This window comes from Misgurnus anguillicaudatus, chromosome 16, assembly GCF_027580225.2.
Source record: "Misgurnus anguillicaudatus chromosome 16, ASM2758022v2, whole genome shotgun sequence".
In the NCBI taxonomy this organism is placed as follows: domain Eukaryota; kingdom Metazoa; phylum Chordata; class Actinopteri; order Cypriniformes; family Cobitidae; genus Misgurnus; species Misgurnus anguillicaudatus.
The window spans coordinates 27,883,644-27,894,873 of record NC_073352.2 but is presented as its reverse complement, the minus strand read 5'-3'; the positions used below and the strand labels follow the sequence as shown (position 1 = coordinate 27,894,873).

Here is an 11,230-nt window from a genome sequence, read left to right as displayed (position 1 = left end):
TAGTAGGTAAGTTTTACTTATAAAAAAAGCAGTAAATTTTACTTAAAAAAAGTTCGTGCAAATTGTTACGAGGATTTTTTTTAAGTAAATTTTACAAGTTGTTTTTTTCAGTGTACAGCAAAAAATAAAATTTCAAACATAATTTTAAATATATTTCAAAACATAAAAAAATTGCTAAATGTATGCTGAAATATATTTAAAAATATGTTTAAAAATGTATTTTCACCTATTTATTTTTGGCCATTTTTGTATACTTTAAAATATATTTTTAAAATAAATATTTTTATTTACGTCGCACTTCAATTTGTAAGAAAAACTTTGTATGCTACAAAACTGTATAATGCGTTTGAAAAGGTTAAAATTAAGTCATTTTCAACTGCAATTTTTTTATACATACTTTACAAACATTTATATTTTGTCCAAGAAAAATATATTTTTTGCTGTGTGGGTTGTAAAATTAGGAATACATTTGTTGACAAATGGTGGTGGGTATATGTGTAGTTGAAGGAATGATAATGAATAATCCCTTGCTATTTATTGTATGTGCAAAACAAAACAAAGTACTTTTATATGAAAAATGTATTTTCATTCCCTTTAGTAAAATAAGAATAACTTTTAAATTCGACATATAAAGAGACCATTCTTTACTGCCATCTGCTGGTAACAACCAAAACCAGAGTTATTCACTTTCAAAACAGTGCTAAGAACACAAAAAAAGAAAATTTGGTGGTTCATCATAGGAAAAACAACATAAATAATAATATTTGTGACAAACAGCAGCTTTTTATGTAACTTCAAAGGGTTTTGTATAAAATTATATAAAGATATTGCATTTATTCCACTGTATGTGGATATGGGGACACTTCAAATATTTTTAGGCGGATATTGAATGCAAAAAGGGTATTATTACTCCCTTCAGTTGGAATAAAATAACTTTTGCATACATTATAATAGAGAAAATTTTCATTTCCCTCTGTAAGCTGACATAAGCTGGAATCAAACAAAACTGTCCGCAGGCTTCTGGACCACTTAGGGCCAGAGTTATACACTTTCCAATACAGACTTTTGAATCACAAAGTGCCTTTTTATTTTTGTCTTTATTAGAGGACTGACAACACATACAACCATATTTAGCACTTTTTTATGTCATTTCAAAGGGTTTCCTGTAAAATGATATCAAACCTTTGTATGTACACCTCTGCATGTGGGTATGGGAAGCTTTTGAATTTTGGAAGGTCAAATCCTGGCGGTTTAACTTAATTTTTTAAGTTAAAGTAGCATAACAATATATGCTGATTTGACAAATATGGAGCATTTTTATAGTGTTCTGGTGTTCTGTTATCCACTGATCAGTAAAACTTCACTTTCATGATGGTTTCCTTTAACTACACTGACTTAAAGTCTTCCCTGCCAATATGTTCAGTGTGGTAGATAAACGGATCTCTGCTGCACTCTTGGGGTCAACAGCAGTCATTGCTGGGGAATCCGTGATTTCGGAGATTCGCTCCAGTAGGCCTATAACTAACATAAGGGAAATAAAATAAAGCAAACTAAATGTTGTACTATTAAACATTTTCTACAGTCTCTGGTTGGCTCTTGTTCTGCACAAAGACACACAGAAGCACAGTGGCCAACAGTGATGTCCAGATTTGTACAATATACTATAAAATAGATTTCTAGAGTCGAAAAATGCACCACACTGTATGCACCACACTGTAGCCTATGATGGGATGCATTGTTGAGCATTGTTTCTGGCCATGTCCATCCCTTTATGACCACTATGTACACATACTCTGATGGCTACTTCCAGCAGGATAAAGCACCATGTCACAAAGTTTGAATCATTTCAAATTGATTTCTTGAACATGACAATGAGTTCACTGTACTAAAATGGCATATATAATATGTATATGTATGTATATGTATAAATATCTTATGGATATTTTTATATTGATATTTACAACTATTACTTGGAACACAGTGCATGTACTCTGTTTTCTTGGCAACACATTGGATTAAGTAAAACTATTACATAAATTTTATTATTACTAGTTTCATTTAGAAATAACTGACAAATAACTATCATATAAAGTTTATTTGTTTTGTTTTTTAAGTAAAATTTAAAGTATGTAATCCAAATGGATGGAAATTTGACATGTAATCAAAATACATACACTGTAAAAAATTACCTGTAAATTTTACAGTAAAATACTGGCAGCAGGGTTGCCAGCCCGTTACTGTAATTTTTACAGTAGTGTCACTGTAATTTTAATTTACAGACTTTCCCTGTATTTTCTGATTACTGTAAAAAACTGTATTTTTTACAAAAATGCTGTAATTTAATTTACAGACTTTGCCTGCATTTTTGATTACTGTAAAAAACTGTATTTTTAAACTAATGCTGTATTTTTTTACAGTAAATTACTTATAATTTAGTATGTAAATGCAGTATAGTATTCTAATGATTAAAACTGGCCACTAAAATACATTTAAGGCAAACTTTACACTTTATGTAACTGCATAACATGTTGTACATAACTTAATTCACCTATTATTTCACAAAATTAAAAAATAACACAAGCTTTAAAAACAGTTCAAAATTTATTTAAATTTAATATATAACTTTTACATTTGCATGGAAAATGTCAAAACATATATTTTGAATGGTTTTTTTTAATGGACATGAAATTAAATATTTTTAAAGTAATTGAAAAATGTACACTGTGTGGCTCTTCACAGAGAATGAGGAATATCTCAAAAACTGCATAACTGTAAAGGCACCATATTAAATAGATTTAGCTAGAGATTACTAAACAACGATGACAACACCAATGGCATAGCTTGATAATGCTATAAAAGAGTGTGGAACAATGGGTCTTTACCTTCACTGTTGATAGGAATCAAATCCAATAGGACTCACAAATAATTTCCGTGGATGACGAAATGAAATGAAGTTGTATAATTGTTACATAAAAAACAGATTAATTTTCACCACTGCAGGAACAGTCCAGTATGTCCAAATGATCCCAAGCGATTCCAATAAACTTCTGGTCAAGGAGAACAATTCGGCTCCAGACTGTGTTCCATCACAGGTTGCGAAAGGCGGCTAAGCAAAAATAGAAGGACAATATATTAGATATTACAAAACGTAATTATACAGTTAAAGACAGATGCATAACAAATACAGTCAGATACAGATAGAGGGATTATAGATACAGTCAGAAACAGAGCGATGTCAGGGGCTGTTTACACTTATTAAGAGGTGTTTTTGTCGATCGGATCAAAAGTGGACGAGAGAGACACATCACGTTTAGACCTGGTATTTAAATTCGTATCTTTTGTTCACTTTTGACCGCTTCTGTCCTGCATACTTTGAGGGGGTGGTCTGTGAGACTGTGGGCGAGTCTCTCTGTTAAACACGAGTGGATGTAATGATGAGTTTATATGGACGTGAACTAATATTATGTCAGAGTCAGCTGCTTGTGTTGCAAGTAAACATACTGCACAGTGTTTTGTACATGTTAGATCTTTCTCTGATATTTCAGCGCAATTGATGAAATAAGATTGCGCAACTTTCACATGCTTGCAAAATGAAACTACGCGGAGATCAGCCACTTTAGTTTTATCAATGAAAGGCTAAAAATAGCACTGTACATCGTGTGTTCGCGCCAGATGTCAGAAAAGATGTAAAACATTGTGTTCAGTACCTCAGATTAGATAAATGGGCGGAGACATTTGAACACATTTAATCACATGTGAATTTACATTACTAGACTAGAGAACACTACACTAGAAAAAGCTCTAATATATTTGTCACAGAGTGACTTTTTGGGGCGGAGCTAAAGTTGGTGGAAATTGGTTCCGCCCGGACTGTAAAACACAAACACCGGCACTTCCGGGAAATTCCCGGAGGAAAATCAGGCTTCCTCAGCCACAGGTGTGTTAAGTGAGTGTGGCGATTATTGATTGGACAATGGGGAGAAGAGGAGGAGTATATAAAGAGCCTCAGAAGTGGCAAACGGTTTATTCTAGCCGATCTGGTGAGAGGAGTTTAGTGTCTGGGCGAAGTCAGCGTTGTGAAGGCGGCGGATACTATTGACTGGGTGAAGACGGAGTTAAGGACACTGGTGATTGGGCTGAGTATATCACATTTAAATGACGATCTGTGAAACAACACATGCAAAACAATAACATACTCTGAGTAACAGCAATAGGAATACTTAAGGGCTCGTTATAGCCGTGCGTAGGTATTACGGCGTAGCCGCGACGGCGTAGGTTCCGCGTCGGTTTTCATTTATACTTGTGCGTCACCGTCCGCGTCGACGTGCAAACACACGCGAAACCGCTGGTTGGCAGTAATCACGCGTGTAACCACAGTAGCAGCAGAAGTCGTCACAGAAGAAGAAGCTAAGCAAGTAAACCCACAAACGAAGAAGAAATAGCAACTTGTTGTGTATAATTTGAGAAGACCAGCAATGATGGAAGTAAATAAACAGCGACTTATGTTTCAGTTTGAGTTAAATCACTCCTCAACTTGGCTCATCTTTGTTTTCACCGTCTCAAACGGAAATACCTATGAGGCAGTTTTTTTACCTGACGGGAGGGGTTCTGGTGGACCAATCACAGCGCTTACGGTCCGCGTAGAGCCGACGCGCTGTTAGAAATTTTGTGAGGTGCGCGTCAGGCTACGCAGAGCTACGCACAGGCTACGGATAGCCTACGCCGTAGCTACGCCGTAGGACCCACGCACGACTACAAATCGCCCTTTACCGGTAGTGCCGCCGAGGGAGGCCGCCAGCGATTGATAACCGATGGTGTGAAGAGTATCCGACATCTGGAAGGAGACAAAGGAAGAGTGTTATCACCGTTTGTGAGTACCTCTGAACATTTGTAAATTACATCATATTGGAGAGTAAACCATCCAGAGAGTGTTGTGAGTTTTAGCATACAGGTGAGAGGCCCCACTGTGGAAAGGAGTTGGGGGTGAGCCAGGGATCACAAGTACAGGAAGACGCAAGGGGTCGCGGCGGTAACAGTTCGACCCTCCATTGCAATCAGCGCCCAACGAATCTCAGGACGAGTCCTAGTCAGCCGTGGTTGTGACCCTATTTCGCTTAGAGAGTGTGTGGTGCAGTGGGTGAGTCCTTGTCCTTGCCGTGAGTGTGTACACTTGAAACCTTGCAGTGTTATGCTGTGTTTGTGCTGTCAGTAACCACCTCTAGGCTGGACGAGTCGTGGTGAACCAAGGGGACGTCAAGGCTGGTGAGGTGACATCTTATTTATATGCCATCCGCGACTTCCCGCATGGATACCCTACGTTGACGCCCTGCATCGACATCCTGGATCTTCCTGTCCCTGCGGAGGCGGTGGTGAACTAACCAAGTAAGAAAGACCGGTGTGAGAAAAGTGGAAAGCATATATATATGCAAGGAGGAGGCTTGGCTGCTGAAAGAGGAAAGTTAGCTGTGTGGATAACATTACCTGTTGTGGAGCCCCTACAAAGGTTCGCCCCTGTCTAGATCTCTGTGCCGTCTGCTGGAGTAGAGGAGAGGGAAGCGTTCGGCTCAGCACAGCAGTTCCCAGCTCAACCGTTGTCCATTGGAGCCTCAACATAGGCCAGTGCCAAGACGCTCTCACTGTTTAAGGTCTGTAAGCTCCATTTACTTACTGTTTCGCCAAAAGTCCACCGCCAAGAAAGAATTACACAGGTGGAGCACCCGCCTGTTGTTGAGAAGTCATAGAGGAGAAAAAGTAAAGCCCCAGTCACCTGTAAATTACTTACCTTTCTGCCTAAAGCTAAGAGCCGGCAGATCGAGTTGCACGATACCTGAAGTAACTGTAAAGCCCCAGTCGCCTGGAAATTACTTACCTTTCTGCCTAAAGCTAAGAGCCAGCAGATCGAGTTGTATGTTACCTGAAGTAACTGTAAAGCCCCAGTCATATGCAAATTACTAACCTTCTGCCTAACGCTAAGAGTCAGTGGAGTGAGTTGTACGTTACCCGAAGTAACCGTGAAGCTCCACTCCCCTGTAAAAAAAATACTTGCCTTCTGCTTAAAGCTACGAGCCGCAGTTTGAGTCGTACATTACCGGAATCAAACCCAAAGCCCCAGTCATCGATGAAGTGTTGACTTACCAGTGTTTCCATCACAGATTGAGTTACCTCCCTTCGGCAGTACTTACCTGTGCCACCATCCAAGGGAACTGCGGACGATCACAGCAGCCACTTCTCACCTTTGCAACCGACGGGCGGAGCCGAGCCCGGCAGCAGAAGCACTGCTCATCCGGCCGTAGGGCGAGTAGGGACACACCTACGGGACCGACTCGGAGTTGGGCACGTATAAGTGCAGGTATCAATACACCAGCCTCCAAATACTCACCCTCTGTCTCTCCTTGTACCCAGGAAGAGAAGAGTGCCCCGGATCGGGCCGCTGAAGCAGAACAAAGAAACTCCATGAATAAGCTGTTTGTCGTCGCAAAAACCAGGAGATAAGCAAAAGAAGGACCCACCGGAAATTTGCTTGCGACAGAGTCCAGGAGACTCGGAACTGTGCATGCTAGTTGGATTTTAGCTTTCCCCTTTCCCCTCCCCCATAATTTTAAGTAATTTAAATAAAGTTTTGTTTTAATTATACTTACGCTCTCTGTGTGTCTGGTCATTGGGGTACTCTTGAGACCTCCTCGAGGTGGAAACTAGAAAGGGGCGTGACTCACGACACCTGTGGTCCGCTCCGACCTGTGACATATTCATGTACAAAACACTGTGCAGCATGTTTACTTACAACACAAGCAGCGGACTCCGACATAATATTAGTTCACGTCCATATACACTTCTCATTACTCCCGCTCGTGTTTAACAGAGAGACTCGCCCACAGTCTCACAGACCACCCCCTCAAAGTATAGATGACAGAAGCGCTCAAAAGTGGACAAAAGAGAAGAATTTAAATACCAGGTGTAAACGTGATGTGTCTCTCTCGTCTACTTGTGATTCGATCGATAAAAACATATCTTAATACCAAGTGTAAACAGCCCCATAGAGTGATGATAGATTAAAGGCGGAGTCCACGATGTTTGAAAAACGCTTGGAAAAGGAGACGGGCCGACTACCAAAACACACTTATAGCCAATCAAATCAAATCAAATGCCGGTTTGCGTATGTGTGAGGCGGGTCTATCAACAGAAGGTCCAGATTCTATTGGGGTAGGGGCGTGTTTGTTTAGGTGATTTCAAATATCAACATTGGCTTTCAAACATCATGGACTCCGCCTTTAAATACAGTCAGATACAGATTGAGGGATGATAGCTACAGATAGAGAATAATAAAAGAAAAAAAGAGATCTTTGTATGTGTATGTACTTCTTACATTGTAGAAACTCCACTGAAAATCCATCACTTTGCAAAGAAGAGTAGCAACATGTAGGTTCACTGCAACCTGTTTCTTCTGTACCATTTGGCCTGATGTTTACTTTTCCTCCTGACTTCGTTGTTCCTCTCTCCAGATACAGAGCGCTTAAAGAGTCAGAAAATAAATATAATTCGGATTGGTTTCAGTTTTTGAGGCATGTAATTGTTTTTAAAATGAGTCAATATGTTAAAGCATTGTTTCTAAACTCCAGTCCTTAGGACCCAACTCCCACAACGTTTTAAATGCCCCACTAATTTACTAACCTAATTTAGATCTTACATATAATTCAAGTTCAGATATATCATATCTACTAAATGTGATTAACGTTTGACAACCCAGCTAAAGCTAAATGTGATTTACAGTTTATAAAATCATCCTGCATAATGTAAAGAACATTCTGTGAAAATATAATCTTGATATATTTAAAGGATTACTATATTTTCTTAAAAAAAAAAAGATCGAGATAATTTACTCACCCCCATGTCATCCAAAACGTTGATGTCTTTCTTTGTTCAGTCAAGAAGAAATTAAGTTTTTGAGAAAAAAACATTCCAGGATATTTTTCATTTTAATGGACTTTATTGGACCCCAACACTTTACAGTTTCAGTGCAGTTTAAAATTGCAGTTTAAAATGTCTCTAAACGATCCCAAACGAAGGATAAGGGTCTTGTCTGGTGAAATGATTGTCATTTCTACACGCAGAGAGCCGTGTGGCGTGCCAGCGTGACCTCGCGTAATGCATTATGACATCAAAAAGTCACAGATGACATATGAGAAACTACCGCCCCAGTGTTTACAAGTGTGGAGAAAGAGGACTGTTCCGACGTTGTTGTATGTGGAATGATACTAATTAATGTCTTTGTGTCAGTTTATTGTTTAAAATGTTACGCAAATTGTGTACCTTTCGATGTGCTTACGCAATTACGCAAGGTTGCACTGGTGCGTCACACGGCCGGTGGAAGACGGGGAGTCGTGGTTTAAAAGTGCACCTTTTTTTATTTTCCAAAAATGACAATCGTTTTGCTAGATAAGACCCTTATGCCTCGTTTGGGATCATTTAGAGCCCTTTGAAACTGCAATTTTAAACTGCTTAAGTGTTGGGGTCCAATAAAGTATTCAAATGAGAAAAATCCTGGAATGTTTTCCTCAAAAAACATACGTTTTTCTCGACTGAACAAGAAAGTACTCAACGTTTTGGATGACATAGAGGTGAGTAAATTATCTGGATTTTTTTAAAGAAAATGAAGTATTCCTTTAATATTGACTAAGTTTGTGTGAAAGACTGAAATCAATGTATAATCAGTGATTGAAATCAAAATTTGATGCTCCAAATATCATAATTATAAGACTTTAGAATGAATTTCATAGACAGGGTGACATATGTAATGTGCTGAAGATTTAATAGCTACTGTACCTTTGAATGAAGATGATATGCTGTGAACAGAGTGGCAAAGTCAGACAGGAAGCTGGGATGAATGCATCTAGTGTCTCCTAAAACAAATACATGTAACAACAGTTATTTTTAACTGTACTCTTTATCTATACTTTATCTTTACTATTTATCTTTTTACATTTAAACCATATTTTAATGTTAGGGTAAATTACCTCTTTATTTTAAGCCAAATAAGTTAACAAGAGGCGTTACAAACAAACAATAAGCAACTTACACAGTGTATACCTAAAAATATATTAATTATATTGAAATGTAAGTCCCTAGGGATGTCAGATTAAAGAAATCCCCAGACTGAAACACAAATAAACAACTCTCTGTAAATAGAATATATAACTTTAAATGTAAATTAGGATTTGCTCTTACCTCTCCACCTGCCTGTCCAATTGCTCACCCCACTGTAAAGACATTTACAAATTAAGCACTGTACTGTACACATGTGTATATATAAAAGGTTTATGAAATAAGGAAAAAAACATTATTAATCAAACGTAATTATCCTGAAGTAATTTAAAGCTAACGTTACCGGGTTAAAGCGCATTGTGTGTGTTTATGTAACTGTTTAGGAACGCGTTTTCGTTCAATCGCATGTGTTAACAGATGGGTGCAAATTTAAACCATACCACAAACACCAAAAACATCAAGTGTGCTGATCAACACGAAATCCGCGTAAATTCTAAAGGTCGCTGAAATATTTAATCCCAGAGTTTTTGGTTCATAGCTGCTATTGTGCAGGGAAATGTGTGAAATCCTACCAAAGCCGCGATGCAGATGAAGCCCATTGCACGTCTCATGGTCCGTGTACGTTTTGATAGTTTGTTTTTTCGTTTAAACCAAAAAACGAAATAACGAGAAACCACATGTTTTTCGTTTGTTGTTTCAAACAAAAAAAAACAAAAACCGGTAAAAGAGAGCCGTTCTTCCGTTTTTTGTTTCTGAATCCAAAAACGAAAAACGACTAAACCAAATTCAAATAACAGTCCGATTTTGGTTTTTGGAAATTCCTTTTTTCATTTCTCCATTTGAAGATCTACATTAAAAGAAAGACAGGTTGGTCACGTGACTCGGAAGTTATATTAAATACAGCCTATCAAAATAATAGCCAATGTTTTAATTAGAACGGTCATAATGCAGCACTAACGTTACACCAGAGTAACGTTAGAAGAAAAAAATCAATAAATAAATAGGCTTATATAAACCTGGACCGAAAGAAATATGTTAGCAACAGTTTATTTAATATCGTGCCTACATCCACGTACACATCGTCACGTTTAATGAGCGCATTGTTTGGTTCAATATACAGTACTAAGAACTTATTGTGTGTGCAGAGTTGTTACTGTTAGCGCTATATTATGTAATTAAATTAATATTTAATGTTGTTTCCACCGTATGGACCAAACTGCCACCCCCCTCCACCAGCAGGTGGCAGTATTTAAACGACTGACTGTATTGTGCCTTTGGCAACTGTTTCAAATCAAGATCACTGATACAGGTGTACTTATTGATGTTCACCTCATTCTTTATTCTATTTGCAACCTAGTTATCATCATCGTCTACATGCCCCTCCGCTTCAACCCGACTCCAACACTGCTATCATCTCCATGCTGGTATGTTGAAATCAGAAATGTCCTAATGTAGGCCACCCAGTCAAAACAATGATTTACCAGTGTGCTATATACTGTGTGAATCTTTCTTCTCTATACACATTCCAGTGTGTATAACATACAACACTCCCACTGTGCCACGCAAGCGAAGACAAGCCACAAAGGTCTCAAACATCCACTCAACACAATAGCACAGACATGCCCTCAAAGACACTGCACGCGCAACACATGGCCGCAGAACACTCACCGTGAAGTCCCAAGGCTTATAATTCTGTTTAGTATAATTGCTTCTATATACAGTTCATGGAGATCTCTGCTAATGAGTTTATGATTTGAATCATGTGTGTTAAATAAGGGAGACATACAAAATGTGCAGAGCAGTGGGATCCAGGAATAACATTGAGAACCACTGGTCTACAGGACCAGAGAAGACAGCAAACCATGCAGAAAAGGTTGGTGATGATACACCCCCGTTTTCAATTTCACATCATTGTCTATACAACACCCCCCCCCCCCCCCATATTCTCACCCCTCCTACTCTACTCAGGGAAATTGAAACTGCTCAGAAGATCATTGGTACCCTTCTCCCGAGCATCAGTGATGTTGTGGGGTGCGGTGCCTTACAAAAATCAACCATATGTTTATTTTTTTGGGTGTATTGATTACTATAATCAAAACCATGAGTTTACTACACTAACTATGATTTAACTGTTTTTTTTACTACTTTTTTCACTACTGTTTTACTTCTAGTAAAACCATGGTTAATTTTA

General features: G+C 38.3%; 1 long non-coding RNA gene across 3 annotated transcripts; it reads right to left on the bottom strand.

Annotated features, from left to right (window-relative positions):
- Positions 1–2,807: 2,807 nt before the first annotated feature.
- LOC129442780 (uncharacterized) lies at positions 2,808–9,650 on the bottom strand. Of its 3 annotated transcripts, none has more exons than XR_012358012.1 (5): positions 9,612–9,650; positions 9,223–9,254; positions 8,821–8,897; positions 7,364–7,509; positions 2,808–3,106 (listed from the first exon to the last, which is right to left on the bottom strand). It is a non-coding gene; the product is annotated as an uncharacterized lncRNA (long non-coding RNA). The 3 variants fall into 3 exon arrangements; XR_012358011.1 differs by adding an exon at positions 4,771–4,834 and having other exon boundaries at positions 9,223–9,642; XR_012358010.1 differs by having other exon boundaries at positions 9,223–9,642.
- Between the last annotated feature and the right edge of the window lie 1,580 nt (positions 9,651–11,230).